The sequence below is a fragment of the Aptenodytes patagonicus genome, chromosome 3 (genome assembly GCF_965638725.1).
Source record: "Aptenodytes patagonicus chromosome 3, bAptPat1.pri.cur, whole genome shotgun sequence".
Taxonomy (NCBI): Eukaryota; Metazoa; Chordata; class Aves; order Sphenisciformes; family Spheniscidae; genus Aptenodytes; species Aptenodytes patagonicus.
Genome location: NC_134951.1, coordinates 43,604,243 through 43,625,836, shown reverse-complemented (window position 1 = coordinate 43,625,836; position 21,594 = coordinate 43,604,243). Strand labels below are relative to the sequence as shown.

At 43.1% G+C, this 21,594-nt stretch overlaps 1 protein-coding gene across 2 annotated transcripts in view; it reads right to left on the bottom strand.

The window, feature by feature from the left end:
• ANKRD6 (ankyrin repeat domain 6) overlaps positions 1–18,722 on the bottom strand; it is a 119,165-nt gene extending 100,443 nt beyond the window's left edge. Inside the window, exons 1-2 of one of the 2 annotated variants that reach the window (XM_076333223.1) lie at positions 18,655–18,722; positions 18,109–18,241 (exon numbers count right to left, since the gene is read on the bottom strand). The gene's annotated coding sequence lies outside the window, so the exon portion shown is untranslated. The other variant, XM_076333225.1, reaches the window with a different exon arrangement.
• Between the last annotated feature and the right edge of the window lie 2,872 nt (positions 18,723–21,594).

Sequence of the window (21,594 nt, the reverse complement as noted above, 5' to 3'; positions counted from 1 at the left end):
CTGGGACAGACTGCACAACAACGACAGCAGCAGGGTTTTGGTACAAGATCTTTGCTTCATCAAAACGGACTGGGCTAATATACTGGAATATATTAGTATATATTAGTAGGACACATTTGCTGACTCAGATGTTACAACCTGAGAGTCCAGGAATAAGTTTAGTTTATGCAATACACACTTACTTGTGAAGACAGTCCCAGCATCAGGTGAATAACCTTGCCAACAGAGGTTTGAAGAATTATCTGTAAAAGGCCTTTGGCTGCACTGACCCATCTGTCATGGTTTAACCTCAGTCGGCAACTGAGCACCGCACAGCCGCTCGCTCACTCCCCCCCCCCCCACCCCTGGTGGGATGGGGGAGAGAATTGGAAGAGTAGAAGTGAGAAAAACTCATGGGTTGAGATAAAAACAGTTTAATAATTGAAATAAAATGATAATAATAATAATATGATAATAATATGATAATAATAATAATAATAATAATAATAATAATAATAATAGTAATAATACACAAAGCAAGTGATGCACAGTACAATTGCTCACCACCCGCCAACCGATGCCCAGCCAGTCCCCGAGTAGCAGCCCCCCCTGGCCAACTTTCCCCAGTTTATGTACCGAGCATGATGTCATATGGTATGGAATGTCCCTTTGGCCAGTTTGGGTCAGCTGTCCTGGCTGTGCCCCCTCCCAGCTTCTTGTGCCCCTCCAGCCTTCTCAGTCGGTAGAGCACGGGAAGCTGAAAAGTCCTTGACTAGTGTAAGCACTACTTAGCAACAACTAAAACATCGGTGTGTTATCAACTTTGTTCTCATCCTAAATCCAAACCACAGCACTGTACCAGCTACTAGGAAGGAAATTAACCCTATCCCTGCCGAAACCAGGACACCATCTCACGCCATGCCCGCTCTTGTTATACCTTCTGCATGGGATCAGCAAAGCTGAAATTGTTTGCCAAGGTCTCAGTCCTTTCCAACGCCTTCACATTCAAATACTTCAGATACCAAGTATTAAGTAACATCCTAAACCACTAAAAACATACATTGCCTGTAGAATTACTTCTTGAGACAAATCTCTCCCCCACCCCACTCCGCTCCATCCTTCTCAGCCATGCTTATGAACCAGTCTGTTAAATCAAGCCATCTGTGTACCCATTATCCACAGTTTTTATGGACTGTACAGTACCAAAATTGACGTATGATCTTGCCTAATGGAGCATTTTTAATGCAAAACTTGCAATGATTTTTCAACCAAAAAAGAGGTTAAAATATCCTTCTTAAGCACTACAGAGCCTTAAGATATGGGTGCATTAATTCCTTTTAAGATACAGAACATTCAAACATTTAGATATAGAACACCAATACGAAACACTGCAAAGAAACTAAGTGACCCGGGCAACCGGCTCTAAGTGGCCCTGCCCAAGCCGGAGGTTGGACCAGATGACCTCCAGAGGTCCCTTCCAACCCCAACCACTCTGTGATTCTGTGATCCATCTAAAATATATTCAGTGACTTACACAATACATATTTATGATTTTTAGTTAAGCATATCAAGATGAATAAACTGGGTAGCTATGTTAGAAATCAGAAATTTGTAACGATGTATTCAAGCATTTATTCTCATGACAAAACAAAGACACAACCACCAGATAAGCGAGGACCAGACCAGAGTGTTCCACACAGGTAGCCTGAACCGCTCCACCCCCTCAATTCGTCCTGAGCTGTTTAACTATTGAAGGAGAAATGGTACAGCAGCAGTGCTCCTCCACACACATCTGAGGATATCTGACCCAACTCCAAGTAAGGCAATTTCTCTACAGCAAACACAACTAAATTAATAATTCTAGTAGGCATATCAAAGTTCATTTTTCTCATCAACTGTTCTTATCCAAGGATGCAATGCTGGGATACTCAGATCTGTCATCACAATGTTCCTGTTGGTACTTTACAAGATGTAAAATAAACACAGGTAGTCGAGAACAGGGACACTAGTCTAAAACTCCATGATTCTGCTCCTCTTATACATTCATTTTGTGAGGTTTTTAATATATCAGCCTAAAGGACCTAACAGTGAGTGCCATGACCATGATAAGTACAACAAGGTTACATTTGGATTTGTAATTCCTAAAGGTTTTGTTACTGAAACAAAAAGATAATGCAGTTAATGCAAAGAAGAAGAAGAAGAATTAAAACTGAAATGGGGTTTATAGCTAAAGCTGCAAAGACAGAATACCACCATGGGAATTATCCTATACAGAGAGATAAACTTGGCAATTACTACCTGAAAAATCAGTTCACTCTTATTTTTTAAGTTGGTGAATAACCTGCTTTGGTGTAGCAAATCACCCATCAGAGTGGTTGTCATGAACCAGGAGAAACATATCCTTTCAAAAAGTCTGACAAAGCACATGAATGAGACTTGCAAATTACAGAGAGGGAACATATGTGTGCTTTATGTCCTATATCAGTCTGAAGGTTTTCTGAAGCCTTTCCCACTGCATGCTTCAAACAACAGAAAGGAACAGCTTAACTTTACCCCTAGGTAATTACAGACTATCGGTGGAAGGCAGATGTCTAAAGTAACTAAAAAATGGGAAAAGGTCGACAAGGTTGACAAGTTCTAGAGTTGGGGGACTGAACTGGGGACTTGATTCCCCAGCAAAACAAGACTTTGGTGCTTGATGCACTCACCATTATCAGCAAATGGTCAGGGACAGGAAGAGTGAGATGCCACGCAGATACAGACATGCTCCAAGTTCTTCCAGAAGGAAGACTATCATAAGAAACAGTATCTGCAAAAAGTAGTCTTAATCCCCCTACGAAGCTGTAATGCTATACAACTGCTGATGCTTAGCAGTAGAGCTCTTTTTTTCTGATCTTTTCTCGCTGATGGATGGTCAAGCTGCCCTTCACAGCAGTATCTGTATAGGTGATGTTTGTGAGTAATCTTCAAAAAGGTCATGACAGACAATACTTTGGAAATCCTAATCCCCCTGCCTGATCCCATGGCAGACATGGAGCTGAAGGAGCTCTCAGTGGGTCGTGGGCACCCTCTATGCTTTCTTTAATACTTGCTAAATTCTCTGGAAGTTCTGCAGAACACTCTTCCCCACACCATGCAGGAGTCCAGTAGTGGCAATCTCAGTCAGGTAACAAAAGTCTGACTTATGGTTCCCTAGCTCAGAGCTTTTTTGTTCCAACCCATCAAATAGCCCAGTTCCCAAAACATCCTTCCTCATTTGTTCTGGCAGGGTAAGGCCCTGCAGAGCAACAGTCTTGCCACCTTCAGTCAGCATTTGACTCATGACGAATGCCTCCACACCAAGCTCAAAATAAACAAAAATAAACAAAATCATATGTTCTTGTCCTATGCTCTTTATACTGCAAACTAGGATGTCAATTAATTAATTTTAAAAAGCTATGCTCTAAAAACACCGATGTTTTAGTTATTGCTAGGTAGTGCTTACACTAGTCAAGGCCTTTTCAGCTTCCCATGCTCTGCTGACTGGGAGGGCTGCAGGTGCACAGGGGGCTGGGAGGGGGCACAGCCAGGACAGCTGACCCAAACTGGCCAAAGGGACATTCCATACCATGTGATGTCATGCTCAGCATATAAAGCTGGGGGAAGAAGAAGGAAGGGCGGGGACGTTCGGAGTGATGGCGTTTGTCTTCCCAAGTCACTGTTACGCGTGATGGAGCCCTGCTTTCCTGGAGATGGCTGAACACCTGCCTGCCGATGGGAAGGAGTGAATGAATTCCTTGTGTTGCTTTGCTTGCGTGCGCAGCTTTTGCTTTACCTATTAAACTGTCTTTATCTCAACCCACAAGTTTTCTCACTTTTACTTCTGATTCTCTCCCCCATCCCACTGGTGGGGAGTGAGTGAACGGCTGTGTGGTGCTCAGCTGCTTGCTGGATTAAACCACAACACACTGTCAGGAACACAACTAGCAAAACAACAGGAGATTTGTAAGGGATGAGGAACAGGTCAAAGAAAACCAGATGATTCACAGATCAAGGATGAGAGATTACATCTAGGAGAAAAGAGAGGAGAAGACAAAGGTGAGGAACAATACAGAGAAACTTTTGGAAGTGGCACAAGACTAAGAGGAATTTTGCTTGGGAAAATGAAACAGCACCAGAGAAAAGGTGGAGGCCATCTTCATTACCTTAAAACCACAACAGTGGCCTAATATGGCCCAAACGCGCATTAGTATTTCATTGCAGACAAGATCAAACTTCACTCCTGAACTATGCCGATCCATCCTTGGACTTGCAACTACTGCGACGTGATTAAGGAATACAGTTACAGCATAGTTTTGCGTTGTTGGCACTACAGGACTGAATCATACCTTATCACGGGAGCTGCGTTGCCACACAACCATCAGCTCTTAATAGTGTATAAAACAGGGAGAAAAAACTAAGGAAAAGGAGGACTTACTCTGGTGCCATTTTCTTTTTCATACAGTTAGTCTGCCCATTTATCTTTGGCTCAATACAGGGAGGCAGAAAGGAGGGGAAAAAAGAGAAGGCAAGCATATTCTGTATTTGTATTCTTGTTTTCCAATCCCTCCACAAGGCCAGTTTTGTACAGAAAGAAAGCTGAGCTTTTCTTTATCTTGTTTACTATTCCCATGATTGTAACATACCACACAGAGCTGACAAGTATCTATCTGCCGAACATTCTCCATTGAGAGTGCATTGCAACTTCATTTGCAACACATGCTATTTTAGTCAGGCTATCTGCACCTTAAAACACTCAGCCTATTGTTTCAACAGCACAGACCTGCATGCTGAATTATAAAAGTTGCCCAATATCATATCATCTTGGCTACAGATTTAATTTCATGGAATATGAAACTTCACCGAAAATCATTATACAACGAAACAAGGAAACACAAATGTTGGTTTCCTTTTTTTTTTTTTTAAGTATTAAGTGTAAGCCTACTACAACTCCCTCTGGGAGGATGTTTTTCATACAAAGCCAAATTCTTTGAGTCTTATTCACATAAACAGATTCACTGAATTAAATTAGATCAGTCACACAAGCAGGGAAATCAGGTTTTGATCCAGCGTTACTGTTACAAAATGTGGCATAGAAATTCATTTTTAAAAAGCCCAGGATAATAAGCATCCATCTTTAAACTATCTGAGTTAAACTATCTGAGTTTAAACTGCAAAGAGAAAAAATTTCTTTACTGAAAGAGTGGTGAAACATTGGAAGAGGCTGCCCAGGGAAGTGGTGGAGTCACCATCCCTGGAAGTATTTAAAAGACGTGTAGATGAGGCGCTTAGGGCCATGGTTTAGTGGGCATGGTGGTGTTGGGTTGATGGTTGAACTCGATGATCTTAGAGGTCTTTTCCAACCTTAATGATTCTATGATTCTATCTAATAATGCAAAGACTAGTTGAAGGTTTTGTTTCTCAGGTCTACCCTTCTTAGATTTAATACAGTAAACTAATTATAATTTTACTACACACAAGTTGTTGATAATTACCTCTTTATGGGCAATACTGTTATTCAAGTACAAACCAAGAGAATTTTGTTAAGAGTAATTATTTTAGTATCATTTTATTCTTGATCTTTAATTAAGCAAGGCCAGAAAATCCCATTTACAGAGCACAAGAGAAGCTATTTTTTAACGGTACTTGGTAAAATCTCCTAACTTTTGCATTACAGACACTTTTACCCTATCCTGTTTTTCTAGAAAGACCGTGTATATTTGGAGAACTAGTAAGTTTAAGATACACAAACCACCAGAAACTTCTCTGTTAGCAGAAGAGTGAATACTCATACTCAAAATCTGAAGCATGAGAACTAATCAAGTGAGGGTTTGTTTGTTTTTTACAAGTAAATAGCACAGACATGCAACAGCTGCTTGCCTGCTATATAAAAATTTAAAATGTGAATTTATTAATAATAATCAGAGACACTGCCTGTATGGTTAATGCATTGCAAAATCTTAGTATTTTGGGGAGGATGACGGTATACAGCTCCCTAGAATGATAGGAAAATCCATCATCTTAATGTAAAACACTGTAGCACACATTTTAATCGTGTGCTGAGAAATTCCATAGTTTCACTCTGCTTAACCCTCACTGGCTTAGCTTACTTGAAAAATGCATCTAGTGTTTTTTCCACCAAGGCAGAGTAACTGCATGTTTCATGAGAGCTACAGAGGACTGAAAGACAGAGCAAGATCTCCATTTCACTGACACCCTTTGTTGCATCTCTGGGAAACACAGAGACCAGGTCCCAGATAATAGTGGCTTTACACCACAGCCTAACAATTTGCTCAACACTTGCTTCAGCTTAGTCAAGGAGAGATTCTTCATTTCAAATCATGAGAAGGAGAACAAATAAACCTTTAAAAGGTTTTTTTTTTAAGTGCTGTGCTCAGTTCTACTGAATGCACCACTACCTGTTTTCTTGGTTTGCCTGTGTGCTACCAAAACCAGCTCATCCCATGTAATTATATTCAGACATTTGCTGGAGGTACAAAACCACATACGATATATAAGCAAATTCATATTAATACAGTATTTAAAAAATAATTATTCTTAAAAGCTGGAAATACATGCATCCAAATTCTGGATGCTAGATTTTGAATAAAATATGCTTCTAGCTTCCATGCCAAGTATTCTTCTTTGAGGATTAAAAACAGAAAGAAGAAAAACCCAACATGACTCTATTTACTGAAGCAGCGACATCCTCATTTGTATGTCTGCACAGTTATAGACATGAAAGGCTAGATTCGCTGAAAGAGTAATGGAGTGTGGAAGCCAGTTTGATTTTAAACTTCTCAAGCATATGTGTTGGTGGGCAAGGAAAAGGGGGAACTGAGAGGAGGCAGAAAAAAGTTGGGGTTTGTTTTTTTTGACTTATGTTACTCCTGTAGGCACACAATGAATCTGGGAATAATTTTTTAAAATAGTTTTTTTTTCAGTTAAGAAACTCTGCCAAGGACTAGAGCTTATACCTACAAATTCTGCTTTGAGTTATTGGTGTGGCATGCTACTTGGTGCAAGTATTCATACCAGCTTTTAATTCTGCCATTCACTTTTCACATTGGGTCCCATCTTGCTTCTAGATAAACAAAGTGTAAAATTCTCACTGAGAAAGGACTGAATACTTTCTGAATAAGCAAGGGAGGCCTAAATGCAGAAATAGTCAACCTGGTCTGACAAGTGAGTTACTCTAAACAGTTTGTATTTGAGACCTGTCAAACAAATTCACCCAGGGCACTCTTTGACCAAAACTAAATCCAAACAGCATACAGAAACTTAAAATTTTATGAAACAAGCTGGGATGTGATTGTAACGTAGACTAGTTAGAGCTGAATGCTGGTTGTTTGGACCCAGGAAAGATGTTTAAATTAAGCTACTTCACATTTGTGGTGAGTTTGCAGGTAGACTGTTACCACAGCTTTGCTGATGTAGTTATTCCTCAAGCCACAGTAACGCTTGTTACGTAAGATTAAGTGTAATCTTATAGTGGAACAAAAGGATCGAGCGTGGACACAAGCGTGTCCAATCCCCAAGGATTCCCCTCAAAGGAAGGAAGGCCACTTAAAAAAATAAAAAAATCAGTATTATAAAAACTAGGCAGCTATGGCATAACAGGAAAAGTCCTCATCTGTATAGAGAACCAGCTAGACAGGAAATAAATGGTACAAGGAAAAAGCAGTCCGTCTTCATAGTGGAGGGACACAAGGAAAAAGCAGTCCGTCTTCATAGTGGAGGGACACTAACCCTGCAGCCCCGTGGCCATCTGCATTAAGAATATATTGTGTTCAACATACCCACTAATGAATCACAAGGGGACAGGGAAAGATTACAAGTTAAGTGACAAGACTCACTGATAATACTAAATTATTCAGGATAAAGGCAAGTGCTGACTGCAAAGAGATACAGAAGGACTTAACGACACGAAATAACCAGCCAATAAAATGGCTGGCAGAATTCAATACCGTTCAAACACAGACTGATATTCATGGTGGGAAAAAACACTTCAACTTCATATGCATAATGATGGGCTCTGAATGATTCAGGAATGACATCTTGGGTTTATAATGGATTCTTCTTATGAAAGCATCAGCACAGTCAAAAAGCAGGGAGAGCGCTAGCAATTACTACTGCAGAGAATAAAACCAAAAGCACCTTTATGCAACTGTCTGAAAAGTACGACTGCATCCTGAAAGTTGTAACACTCTGGCCCTCTCTTCTCAGAAAAGGTTTAACAAAACCAGAAGAGTTTCAAGGAAGGAGAACATTAAAAAAAAAAAAAAAAATCAAAGGCAAGACACAATTAAGTAGGGGAAAATCAGCTTGGAGAAATACTGATCAGCATCAGATGAAGCCAGCAGATGTCAGGCTCAAAACAAGTGAGAAGAAATGGCTCTTCTTCTCATAAAGCAATTTTCAAGCTGTGGTTCTCCTAGTCTTCTCCTCTGGTTTTCTCAGCCTGTTTCCCACTCACTCATGTTCCCTCCTCAGCTTGAGAGAGTCACTGACATGAATGTCTTAAAAGAGGACAAGGAATTAAGGTGAATATATGCCACCCTTCCCTGCAAATGAAATGCAGCCATGTAACTGAGGTGAGAATTAGCCAGACCGACCACGAAAGCATTCACCTAAACCTCTGAACCATGCTCACGGTACCTGCAGGCAGGTGTCTGCTCAACCACTGGCCACTGCACAGGAAGAGCGGAACGAAATCTCCCCAGACAGTCCTGTCCTAGTCAGCGAGATATATCCCTCCCTCCCTGCCTTCAGGTTGACTGAAATAATGTGATTCGTGAAGATGGCCACACAGAGAAGCAGCTAACATTAGGCAGTCTGTTTTTTCAAGCTATGTCAAAAGCATCTATATCACTTGGTAAGTTTTTGAAGGTTCTTTATCTTATTAGAATTTAAATAAATTAGATTTGTTCTTGCTTATTTTGAGGCTAGTAGCAACTAAGACAGCTAACATCAATCCCCTCTCTTGACTGAGCTGGCCTCACTTGCCCCAAATACAGTCCTGCTTTATCAGGCATACTGGTAACTAAGCCGTCCGTCTGCAGAGGCATCTCCACTTGCCTGTCAAGACATCAGAGAAAGTGACATGGATGATAACCTCACCCAGTGCATGACAGGTCAGGATTTCTTAAACCCAGGCTTCTGCAAAATGTTTAAGTGTAATCTTACGGTGGAACAAAAGGATCCAAATTGGTAGCTGATTATTCATTAATAAAATACTGTATTTTAAATTCACGCTTCAGCTTACTCCACACTAGAGTCTCCCATTCGTATAGACAGACTTAAACCATAGCTGCACTAATGCAGGGCATTCAAGCACACTGAACAGCCGTTCTGGGAGGAAACTAGCACACCTCTGGAAGAAATCATCACGCGTTAAAACTGGGGTACCATCTCCTGTGCTGAAGCAAATTTATATCTCTTCAGGGGCTGGAACGTGCGATCCTCCACAATCTCTTTTTGGGGCCGGGGGCATCTGACATAACCCTGACAAGTCCAGAGACTGGATTTTAGCATGTCTAGGAGAACCTAAACCCTTGAAAGAAGTGGATATTGCAGGCAGCATAACACAGGGGTGGGAGGAAAAACAATTTCCAACTACATCTTTCCTCTGAGCTTTTTCCATGCTACCAAGTTTTTTGGGCAGACACTCATATTTACACACAAAAATGATAACATGATACAAGTTAAAGCATAACATTTATTCTTATGGTAACTACCTTCAGACTCTGAAATGAAAAAACAAGCTGGTCGGCAACAGCTGCTGTGACATCCGCCTGCAACTCCATCATCCAGCACTGTTCAATGAAAAACCATAGCATTGAAGATAGATAGGTATTTCAGCAGTTTTGTTGCCAGCAGAAATCTATCCAAACTTCTTGTGTTTCCACACATGCAAATTTTAGATCTTGGGGGTTAGTCAAAGGCTGAACTTGTATCACAGCATAACGAAAGAGGAAGAACGTAAAGATTTGAGAACAATACCACTTATACTTAGAAAAAAAAAAGGGCACATGAAAAGAGCAGTCTGATTTTATACAGAAGCTGTGAAAAGCTATGAAAAAAACCATACTTGCAAGAATTCGGAAGCTGCTGTAAAGTCTGGAAAAGAAAAAATTATAAGAAAGCGCTGTACTTTCAAAATCTGGATTTAAACCAGAACAATAATGTCAATGAAAGACTGCAGATGGCAGGCAGATAATTCCACAGCCAGAAGAAACACCAGCCCCGGCCTCCCATCCCTAAATCCTCTCAAAAGACTTCAGCCAGACGCAGTCTAATCACAAAAGTGGCCAGAAAGAAAATGAAGAAAAATTACTCATATGTAAGCTTTACAATATACTAATGAACTGACTTAAGCAATGGGTATGCCTTGCAGATATTAGCACAATTATTTGAGACAGTAGCAATATGGTGAAAAGATCATGTCCTGCCCAAGACTCTGAACCAGCTGCAATTTCTGCAACTGTAGCACACATATAGACATCAAACTCTTATTAAAAGTGAAACATACCTAAAATGATTCACTGTGATCACTACTAAAAAGTTACTCAAATATTGAGCTGACATATAATTACCATACATTCATGGTGCTTTTTTATTTTATAAAGCTAGCACTTTCCTCAGTGGCTGACCCATCTGAGACAATTTAGGGAATTTTGACTCAGAAGTGTATCAGCACAATATAAATACACTAGCAACAGGTCTTGCTAAGATGTCACATTGCAGATGCTGATAAAACCAACAGAAAATATTTTTGACTGGCTTAAAGCAATCGGCATCTCCAACTGGAAAAGAAAACGATCCCACTGCAATGCAGACACAATGATGCATACCCTTATGGAATTCATTCCCATCAAATCCAAACGCATTTTCCATAATGCAGATGAAAATGCTTTCATCCAACACCATGCCAGGTTACGCACCCGAAAACTTTATCTTCAGTGGCTCACTTCACAAAAACAGATGGTGTTTAGGCGGGGAAGAGGGCAAGTCAGGAGAGAGAAAGGGAAAGTAAGGGACAGACTGTTAGAAGCAGCTTGTTTTAAACCAGGATTTGGAGGAGGTAAGATTTCATGATTTGAAATATGCTTTTGATCACAACTTAAGATTAAAAAACCTTAGGCTTTTTTGGCATAGGGCCAAATGACATTTTCTTCAGGATTAGGGCAGACCCGCTAGGGTGCCCACGCTCAGCACATCACACCCCAGCTACCCCATAGCTCCAGTACCCTCTGCCTGGCATCCACACCAGATGCTTCCATCCCCCACTTCCCACAGATGTGCCCAAATCCCATCCCCAATCACAGCCAGCTTCCCCCATGGCCATGGCTTGGCTGAGATGCAGCTAGGTTTTGGAGGACCAACAGAAGGCCTGGGGAGTAGGAAGGAGGGAGGCACAGAGGAGCAGCCAGGAAGACATGAGTGCTGGCAGTAAGACAGAGTCTTTCTGTTGATTGCAAGGACCTTGAATTTCATGCCACACACAGCAGGATCACTGACAAAGGATCAAAAGTAAAATGGTGCAAGAACAAGCCAGCAATCTACAGCCCTGCACCATATCGTGAGCTAGCTATGCACTCAATATTGCATCAGAAGTGCATCACTGAAGCTACCAAGACAACCCCTCCACAACCAGATAACGCAAGAATTCAAGTTGTACTGTATTGGTTAGGCCATCCAACGTGGATTCATTTATCACAACAGGACTGTTTTCACAGGACATCTTCCTCTTTCAATACACCAGATTAACCATTAGTAGTAATGTGCTAGATTTCTCGTAACCTCAAAGTCCTGTGCAGTCCTAATACTTCATTTATCACACACTTCTCAAAAACATGTCCTAAATTGACACTTACTCATTTAATCACTGTTTTTTGATAGCATTCTTTGCCTTGGTATCGAACTACTGCACACCAACAGTATCCTTCCTTGCTTCACTATCAAGACCTGTATGTCTGCAATCGGACCTGAGGGGTTTTCCAGAAAACAAGAAAAATACCTGTATGGCCAGATTAGCACCACCTTGGATACAGAGCATCACTGTGTCGTGTACAACCACATCCTCCAGGGAAGCAATACATGAAGAACATCCCGACATGCGTGCATTTGAAAGCTACGCAACAAATCAGCAGGAATTCACAAGTTTATTCTGGCTCTTCCTAACTTTTGAACACCTGCCTTCACAAGCCCAATAGTCTTTTGAATGGCAGCATGAGATAAACCAAATACAGAGGAGAAGAAAAAGTTTAGGAAGAAGCCATTAGACATAATTCAGTGAAAGGTCACAGCAAGACACAGGGGAGGCTTCCCCCCCTTGCACTGTTGCTAATAAGAAAATTATCTGGAAAAATGGATTTTTAAATTTAATACCAGTTAAAGAATCAATTTTTAAATGGAAATATTAACAAGTCATACTCATAATATAATTCATGGTTGGGTAAGCACAGATGACAACAATAATACCATGATTTAAATAGCCCTTTTCATCAATCTAGCTCAAAATGTACAAAACAGACAAACAATTTAAGTGCAAGAACCCAGAATCAGATACAGAGGCTGTCCCATGGGACTACCAGAGCTAGAAGCTCCCAGACTAAAAAAATGCTTTAGAATCAATTAAATCTCACAAACTGCAATTTGAATCAAAACTAATCTCTTCTTGTATTCCTCCTAAGTAATCACATGTGTACCAAAACCCACATTATTACCTATCAAACACTGGTTTGCTTACAATATGTAGAAAAGAAAGCTAGATTTGAAGTTCATGCTTATTTTAATTCTCACTACTTATCATTGTATAATACATAAAATTTTAATTCCTGTAATAAATACTTTTGAACTTGAACAGGAATTTTTAAGAAGTTCTTTCATTACTTTAAGGCCTCTGGCACCTGGTCCACACATAATTATTTGTTTGAACTCAAATAGGCAGAAATTAAGGTATTTTTCTGCTTGAAGTGTTAGGATGAAAAGAGCCTTTGGTTCAATATCAGACAAATATCTAGATTGAATTTCTCAGCAAGATACTAAAATCGTAGTTGCTTTAAAAAATATGTATTTCTCATTTAACTGATGGCTGAAAAAATAATTTTTTCCCCCAAGGTGTTATACTTTTGGAAGGTAAACCGTGAAGACAATCAGAATCTAAAGCTCTATATTGTGCTGACCAAGGTTTTTCGCTATCAATAATTTATGCATCTGCCAATCCTTAGAAATATTAAGCCTTTGAGCACCAAAGCAGTAAAAACAACAACTTCAGCAAATACCTCTTTTGTCCGGTATCACTAATATCTAAGGCAGAATCATAGAATCATTTAGGTTGGAAAGGACCTTTAAGATCATCAAGTGTAACTGTTAACCTAGCACTGCCAAGTCCACCACTAAACCATGTCCCTAAGCTCCACATCTACACGTCTTTTGAATACCTCCAGGGATGGGGACTCAACCACTTCCCTGGGCAGCCTCTTCCAATGTTTAACCACTCTTTCAGTAAAGACATTTTTCCTCATGTCCAATCTAAACCTCCCCTGGCGCAACTTGAGGCCATTTCTTCTTGTCCTATCGCTTGTTACTTGGGAGAAGAGACCGACACCCACCTCGCTACAACCTCCTTTCAGGTAGTTGTAGGGAGCGATGAGGTCTCCCCTCAGCCTCCTCTTCTCCAGGCTAAACAACCCCAGTTCCCTCAGCCGCTCCTCAGAAAACTTGTTCTCCAGACCCTTCACCAGCCTCGTTGCCCTTCTTTGGACACGCTCCAGCACCTCAATGTCCTTCTTGTAGTGAGGGGCCCAAAACTGAACACAGGATTCGAGGTACGGCCTCACCAGTGCTGAGTACAGGGGGACAACCACTTCCCTACTCCTGCTGGCCACACTATTTCTGATACAGGCCAGGATGCCATTGCCCTTCTTGGCCACCTGGGCACACTGCCGGCTCATATTCAACCGGCTGTCAACCAACACCCCCAGGTCCTTTTCTGACAGGCAGCTTTCCAGCCACTCTTCCCCAAGCCTGTAGCGCTGCATGGGGTTGTTGTGACCCAAGTACAGGACCCAGCACTTGGCCTTGTTGAACCTCATCCAATTGGCCTCGGCCCATTGATCCAGCCTGTCCAGGTCCCTCTGCAGAGCCTTCCTACCCTCGTGCAGATCAACACTCCCGCCCAACTTGGTGTCGTCTGCAAACTTACTGAGGGTACACTCAATCCTCTCATCCAGATTGTTGATAAAGATATTAAAGAGAACTGGCCCCAATACTGAGCCCTGGGGAACACCACTTGTGACTGGCCGCCAACTGGATTTAACTCCATTCACCACCACTTTTTGGGCCTGGCCATCCAGCCACTTTTTTACCCAGCGAAGGGTACACCCATCCAAGCCATGGGCAGCCAGTTTCTCCAGGAGAATGCTGTGGGAAACGGTGTCAAAGGCTTTACTCAAGTCTAGGTAGGCAACATTCACAGCCTTTCCCTCATCCACTAAGCGGGTCACCTTGTCATAGAAGGAGATCAGGTTAGTCAAGCAGGACCTGCCTTTCATAAATCCATGCTCACTGGGCCTGATCACCGGGTTGTCCTGTACGTGCCACATGATGGCACTCAAGATGATCTGTTCCATAACCTTTTCCATCACTGAGGTCAGACTGACGGGCCTGTAGTTCCCCAGATCCTCCTTCCAGCCCTTCTTGTAGATGTACAAGATGTACAAATGTAGTGACATTTGCTAACTTCCAGTCAACTGGGACCTCCCCGGTTAGCCAGGACTGCTGATAAATGAGGGAAAGTGGCTTGGTGAGCACTTCTGCCAGCTCCCTCAGTACCCTTGGGTGGGTCCCATCTGGCCCCAAAGACTTGTGTGCATCTAAGTGGTGTAGCAGGTCGCTAAGCATTTCCCCTTTGATTACGGGGGCTTCATTCTGCTCCCTGTCCCTGTCTTCCAGCTCAGGGAGCTGGGTACCCGGAGAACAATTGGTCTTACTATTAAAGACTGAGGCAAAGAAGCCATTAAGTACCTCAGCCTTTTCCTCATCCTTTGTCACTATGTTTCCCCCCACATTCAATAAAGCATGAAGATTCTCCTTAGCCCTCCTTTTGTTGCTAAAGTATTTATAGAAACATTTTTAATTGTCTTTTACGGCAGTAGTCAGATTAAGTTCTAGTTGGGCTTTGGCCCTTCTAATTTTCTCCCTGCATAACCTCACAACATCCTTGTAGTCCTCCTGAGCTGCCTGCCCCTTCTTCCAAAGGTCATAAACTCTCCTTTTTTTTCCTGAGTTCCAGCCAGAGCTCTCTGTTCAGCCAGGCCGGTCTTCTTCCCCACTGGCTCATCTTTCGGCACATGGGGACAGCCTGCTTCTGTGCCTTTAAGATCTCCTTCTCAAGGAAGCTGAGAAAACTAAAGAATTGAGCAGACACTAGGAGCCACTGCAGCTGTCAGAGATACTGAAATTGGTGTTTCTGCTTTGCCTCATGTAATTATTCATCCAGACTGTAATCTGAGTTTTGATTAGAAGGTTGTTTTTTTCCCCCGAGTAGCAAAAAAAATTAATTTAGACACAAATTTGATCCCGTAAAATCCCGGTATGAAATTTTAATAACCTGTATTTACATAGCAAGTAAGGCTGCGCTTCAGTCCATCACATTTCTCTTCAGTACTAAAGGAGTGTACATGTTCAGCAGATGAAACTATTTACAGAACAGATTTTCGTAAACCTGTCAATAATCCTCTACAGCGTACACACCATATTCTCTACCAGTATGTCCACCTTACATGGCACTCTGTCGAAAAAAATCTCCAGAATAATTTCTGAGTAAAATAATAGCAAATATTTTTACATACCATCGCTAGCTTGTGGACCCTTTAGGAAGAGCTTAGTTACTTCTCTCTTGACTACTCCACTCCCTGTTAGCAAGTGCTGCTGAAGAATGGTTTGTTGCAGTGTATTGATAGTAGTTGTGAGAAAAGTGAAATCCTGAAATGCATTGAACTCAGGTCCTCATAGCTGGACAGGAGGCAGGGAAGAAAATTAGCCCCTTGCTATACTGTTACGGACTGAGGTCCTTCCAAAGTGCAGCTCTACACCTTCTATTTTTGGTTGGATCATTTTTGAAGAAGTCACTTATTTCATTCTTCAATAAACAAAAGGAGCTAAAATGACTTATTTCAATTTTTTATTTGCCCAAAGCAATTACAATTCATTTATGTCTTTGACAAATATCTCCCTAGGCCAATCTTGCCAGTGAAATATGGTACCTCATTTGTGGTTTTAAATAAAATACTTCCACTAGTGACATGTTGCACTGATGTATCTCTAAGAAAAGATAGGACTATGAGTTCTCTGGAAGTTCATCCAAAGTCTTAACTGTTGAGGGAAAAAGAGGAATTGCAAATCTGAAACTAATGAGAATAAATAAATAAAACATAGTTGTCAGATGGTGTAATTCATTTAAGAACCTAAAGTTCATTGTTACACCACTCATCCAAACAGATAAATAGTTAGTTCCATTATGCAGATTTAGAGAGTAAGGGGCAGCAAGGGTTTTTTCTTACATCACAAAATGACTCACTGTCAAAGTCAAGCAGAGGTAAACCTGAAGATAAATGGAGAAATACAGCTCGAGGCTCAATCGCTCATTACCATGCCCTACAAGTACCTGATTTATTAATATCTAATCTGGTCCAAGAACATCGTAAGTTTGACAGTGCAAACTCCAGAACGTGCCACCTGTGACAGAGCATGATGCTAAGCCTGGTGCTGCAACTACGTTATATCGGCAAACACTGGAGCCCCATTTGTGGATCCTGCTTCCCACAGTTTCTGTTCCCTGAAAAAGAAAAGAGCTCTGCAAAAAAGCTTGAAGAAAAGCACCTGGATGATCAGGAGGTTGATCACTTTATTTTTAGTCATCATTTACTGATCATTTCATTTCTAGTGTTCAAAGTCAGTCTTCTACATGAGGCTGATAGCACTGTCTGGGTAAATATCAAGAAGTAGGGGAAAGTGAAAACTTTCCCAGCTGAGTACTATCACAAAGCCACTTTTGAATTTTATTACAGTTTCTTTTCAAACAAACAACAAGGAGAGAAGCAATGAGATTACTACTGTCACAGAATCCCCATCCACTCTCGCAGACTAATAGGTCCTCACTGACACAAACAGGCATACATCATCTACATACCAGGCATCTAAATAAGGATTTCTATAGACGTTACGCACTCACTGAAATCTAAAGGCAGGTGCCTAATACTTTATGTAGCCGGCCAACTGTATTTTTGGTACATGCAGTGGATGTAACTAGTATTTTCTGCTCAGAAGTTATTATTAAGTTCTGAATTAGTGTCATTGGGCTATGTCTTGTGGTCTGCAATGCAACTGAAGATCTTACACGTAATCATAATCTCAAAAACGCTTTGTTTTCCAAGTATCTAGAGAATGAAGATTACACAATACTTGGAACCTGAGCCTGCCAAAGTAAGTTGTTATAAAACTAGCTGCACACCTGGACATATCACGTTGAAAGCAAGCAAGTTAAGTAAATAACATTCTCCTCAGAATAAGCCATGCACTCAAACAGTCCTACCAGAGGATCTGGATCATTCCTAACTAATGCTGCCTAAGAATTTAGTCTTTGTTACATTTTTCCACCTTTGAACAGAGAGAGATTTACTGACCTGCCCAGTAGATTGCTCCTTTAACATTGGTAGGACATTTTAAGTTCATTTAAACAACTAATGGAGGGAAGATCCCCCTGCCAGTAAGACACTTTCTACCCCTCTCAGTTTTTTCCCTGTGAATGAAAGGTAGACAATAGCAGACAATATGTCCTTTTGATCATGTGTCCTGAAGAAATACCAAACAAAACCCCAAATAATCTCTTCACACATAATTATAAAAATACGAGCAGATATCGGATATGCCTTTTAAAAAAACAGAGCGCTGTCTACAGCCTATGCTGTAATGCACACAACACCCCAGGGCATGATAAGCCCTTTATTAATGCTTGCAATGAAATGAACACTGCAGAACAATTACACGCCGTAGCCATGGATTTCTAAAATCAGAGAGCTCTACCAGCAGCGAGCGTATACTCACAAGGTGTTGAGTCCTCAGGGGAAGCTGCTGTTTGCAGTGAACTAGTGGAAATATTTTCAGCGGAGTTTTCAGGTGATGTCAACAACAGGAAGGATGACTTTGAGCCAGATTTCCATTTCTCATCAGATGCGGCCTTAAAAGTTGGAACAAGAGCGTTAAGGCTCTTCGTTTATACCCCCAAACCTGCAATTAAACCCCTACGTAGATACAGGCTCCTGTATCTATGCGGCAGCCCGGAGAGTTCGCGTGTGCATGAAGGGGGAGGTGTCCCTCCCCAGACCCTACTCCGGGGCCGTAATAAGGAAACACTTTAATTACTCGGGCAGTGAGCACTGATTTTGCAGGGCCCGTACCCAGCTGCAGCCCCACCACAGCCCTGCCACCTCCGCGACCACCTGTCCGCCCGCCGGCCCCGGCCCCGGCCCCAGCCCGCCGCCGCCCGCCACGACGCGCTCCCCCCCCACTCACCACAGCCACACGCAACCCCGGCGGCTGGGCGCGGGTCTGCGCCCGGGGGCCCACGCGTGCCGGCGGCGCCCCGCTCACCTGCGCTCCCGCCGCCACACACGCTCCCCGTCGGGAGCGGGGGCCGGGCACAGCCCCACCGTCTCCAACGGCGTCTCCGCCGCCGGGCTGGGCTGCCCCGGAGGTGGCGCCGCCGCCGCCGCCGCCGCCGTGCCCGCTGCGACGGCGACACCCAGCGGCCGCGGCGGGCGGGCAGCGCCCCGCCGACCCGCCCCGCCAGCCCGGGCCGCCCTCCTCCCCGGCGAGGGGCCGCGACAGGACAGGCCTCCCGGCCCGGCCCGGCCCGGCTCCCGCCCCCGGCCCTGCCGCAGCCGTTCCCCACCGAGGAAAAGGGGAAGGTCGCGCGTGGAGGCGTGGGGCCACGGCCCCCCCTACCTGGCACCGGCGCGGGCAGCGGAGCCAACGGCGGGCAGGGGTGGGCTAACGCGAGCGCGGAGCCAGGTCTTGATCACCAGCCTGGCCTCGAGCGGGGCGACTTACCCGCCGCTGGCCAGGAACGCTGGGCTCTGGCCGGAGCCAGGCTCCCGGAGAGCTGCACGCGCTCCTGAACCGAAGCTCCCTCGCAACTTAATTGTGGAAGCTCATCATAATTTGCGTAGGAGCAGAAGTGCTACAAAAGCAATTTCGGGGAGGCCAGATGCCCTTCCCTGCAGCAGGGAGCCAGCCAGCGGGCTGTGCGGTCTGGCCTGAAGGTCAGAGAGCGCTGACTTGAAAGCTCGCTGTGCCTGATCGCCGCCTCACCCACCCCTCTGGGTGTTCCGACCTCCCAGGGACCTCCGGTTCACCCAAGTCATGTGTATGTGTGGGCAATTACGTGTGAATTACATTGTAATTCACAAACCGGTAGGGAGGCAAGTTAGACGGGACCATCTGTAGACACCAGTACAGGAGAAAGGAGTTTATGTGAGTAGGCTGAGTAAGATGATAAAAGCGGGATCTGAAGAAGAAGGAGAAAACAGAAAGCAAGCAGCTGTTCCCCATACAATGCCTGATCCCGCAGGCACATCGCTTTCAAAGGCCCTTCCTCTGGCTCAAAGGCACTCTCAGGATGATGCCCTAAATGAACTAAACGTTGAAGTATCACAGGCACTATCTAGTTATGTGACGAATATATTCTTTTGAATGTTTTTGCAGGTAATTCTACTTACGCATTTTTCACTAAACGATTACTGTGGTATTCATCATTCTGTGGCAATAGTCACACCACAGGTTCACATCAAAACCCTTGGTGTTCCGCAGGAAAGATTTACCGACTGAATTTTGTGTTCTGACGCCTCTCTGATCTCAGCAAAGCTTTGTAGCTTTGTCAAAACTACAGAGCTAGTCTGATGTCTGGTGTCATTACTGAAATTGGAATGTAATTGCTAAAATACGTAAAAATATGTTGTGATTCCTCACACTATAATTTTGTTTGCTCGTTTCCATATTCAGGATAGGCCTACTTCATGGGAATTTTATTTTTCTTGATTATTACATAAAATGTAGGAATGAAAGTATTCATGTAACAGTTAAGCTATATGTTAAATAAGTTCCATATATGTAAATGTTTGCAGGACTACTTTGGCTATGTTTGATCATTATGATCAAGAAACAAGATGTTAACACATTGCAGAAAAAGGCTTTCTTGGCACTGATCTGCCACCGGTCTATTCAACGGGAGTTTTCCCCCTTTAACAGAAGCAGGATGAGACGCCGTCACGATCCTCCAAACCTAGATGCAGACGGGCTCCCTTGATTGTGTGGATGTCAGTGGGACCATTCCCTGCGCTTAATTATCGTTCACCTTTTTTAATCCAGACAGCCAATTTTGTATTCTTCCGGATTTTTTTTTTCTGTTGGGAAGAGAAATTCATGAGGGATTCCCTCAGTTGCCTGAAACAGGAAGCATGTCATGCCTACGAACTGCAGCTCCCTGCTGACAAAGTCCAGTTGCATCTAATATTGTACACGTCACATGTTCCAAGACTCAACCCCGTGTCTACCGGCCCTTACTACAAGTCCCGTGACTGAAGGCTGGGTGCTGTTTCATTATGTGAAACAGGCTTCAAAGTTAAATGACCTGACAAAGGAAGAAGAAGAAGAAGGAAAGAAAAAGGCCAGGTGCAGAGGGGACAGAGAGCAGCTTGGTGGCAAAGGCAGAGGAGGAACAAGTCCTGAAGCTTATGTGGAGTCCAGGACAGATTGCATTGCCCAGGGGTTGGCAGAAGTGCTTCAGCCCTACTCTAAAAACCTATCTGGCGATGGGCCTGGAGTCCCTGTGGCTTTCAACCTGAAGCTGTGGTCAAGCGGGAGGTCACTGACATCAGTGTTGTGGGAAGAGCTGCGTTGTAACCGGTCCTGTCATTCCTGAGCTTCTACACCCTGATTGAATATTTTAGTATCTCCAAATTATTCTCTCTCTCTCACTGGCGACGTTTCATAGCCCTTTGTATAAAAGAAACCTAATACAGACAGTCAGATTTCTGGGCAAGACCCACTTCCCATAGCCAGCCTTGAAACCCAATAGCCCTTTCTGCGCAGATGTGGTCAGCCGATGGTCCTTTATTACAGACTTGGAAAGTCTCCTCCTCTTTCCATCAGGAGTTTTCAGCAGATTAATGCCTCCCGGGGCTATCCCAAGACACAATGCTGAAAACATGACTGGTAGAAATCCCTGCTCCAAACTTAAGTCCTAATTCCTTGTAAGGGATTTAACTTTGAAATGTTTGCCATCATCTTTTGGTACCTTGTTAATGTTCAAGGAAAACTTCCAAGCAGCTTAGTAAGTTGAGAATAAAGAAAGGCATTTCAATAAATTCACATATTGGTAGATTTGTCATGATGTGGAACACAAGAGAGAGATTTCTTCACCCCCTGGACAAAAGTGTGCCTTCATTATCTCAAGTGGGTTAGTACAGCTGGAAGGCCTGGTGATGAGAAGACTGTCACACAGCATAGAGGTGGGAAAATAATCAGCTGCAG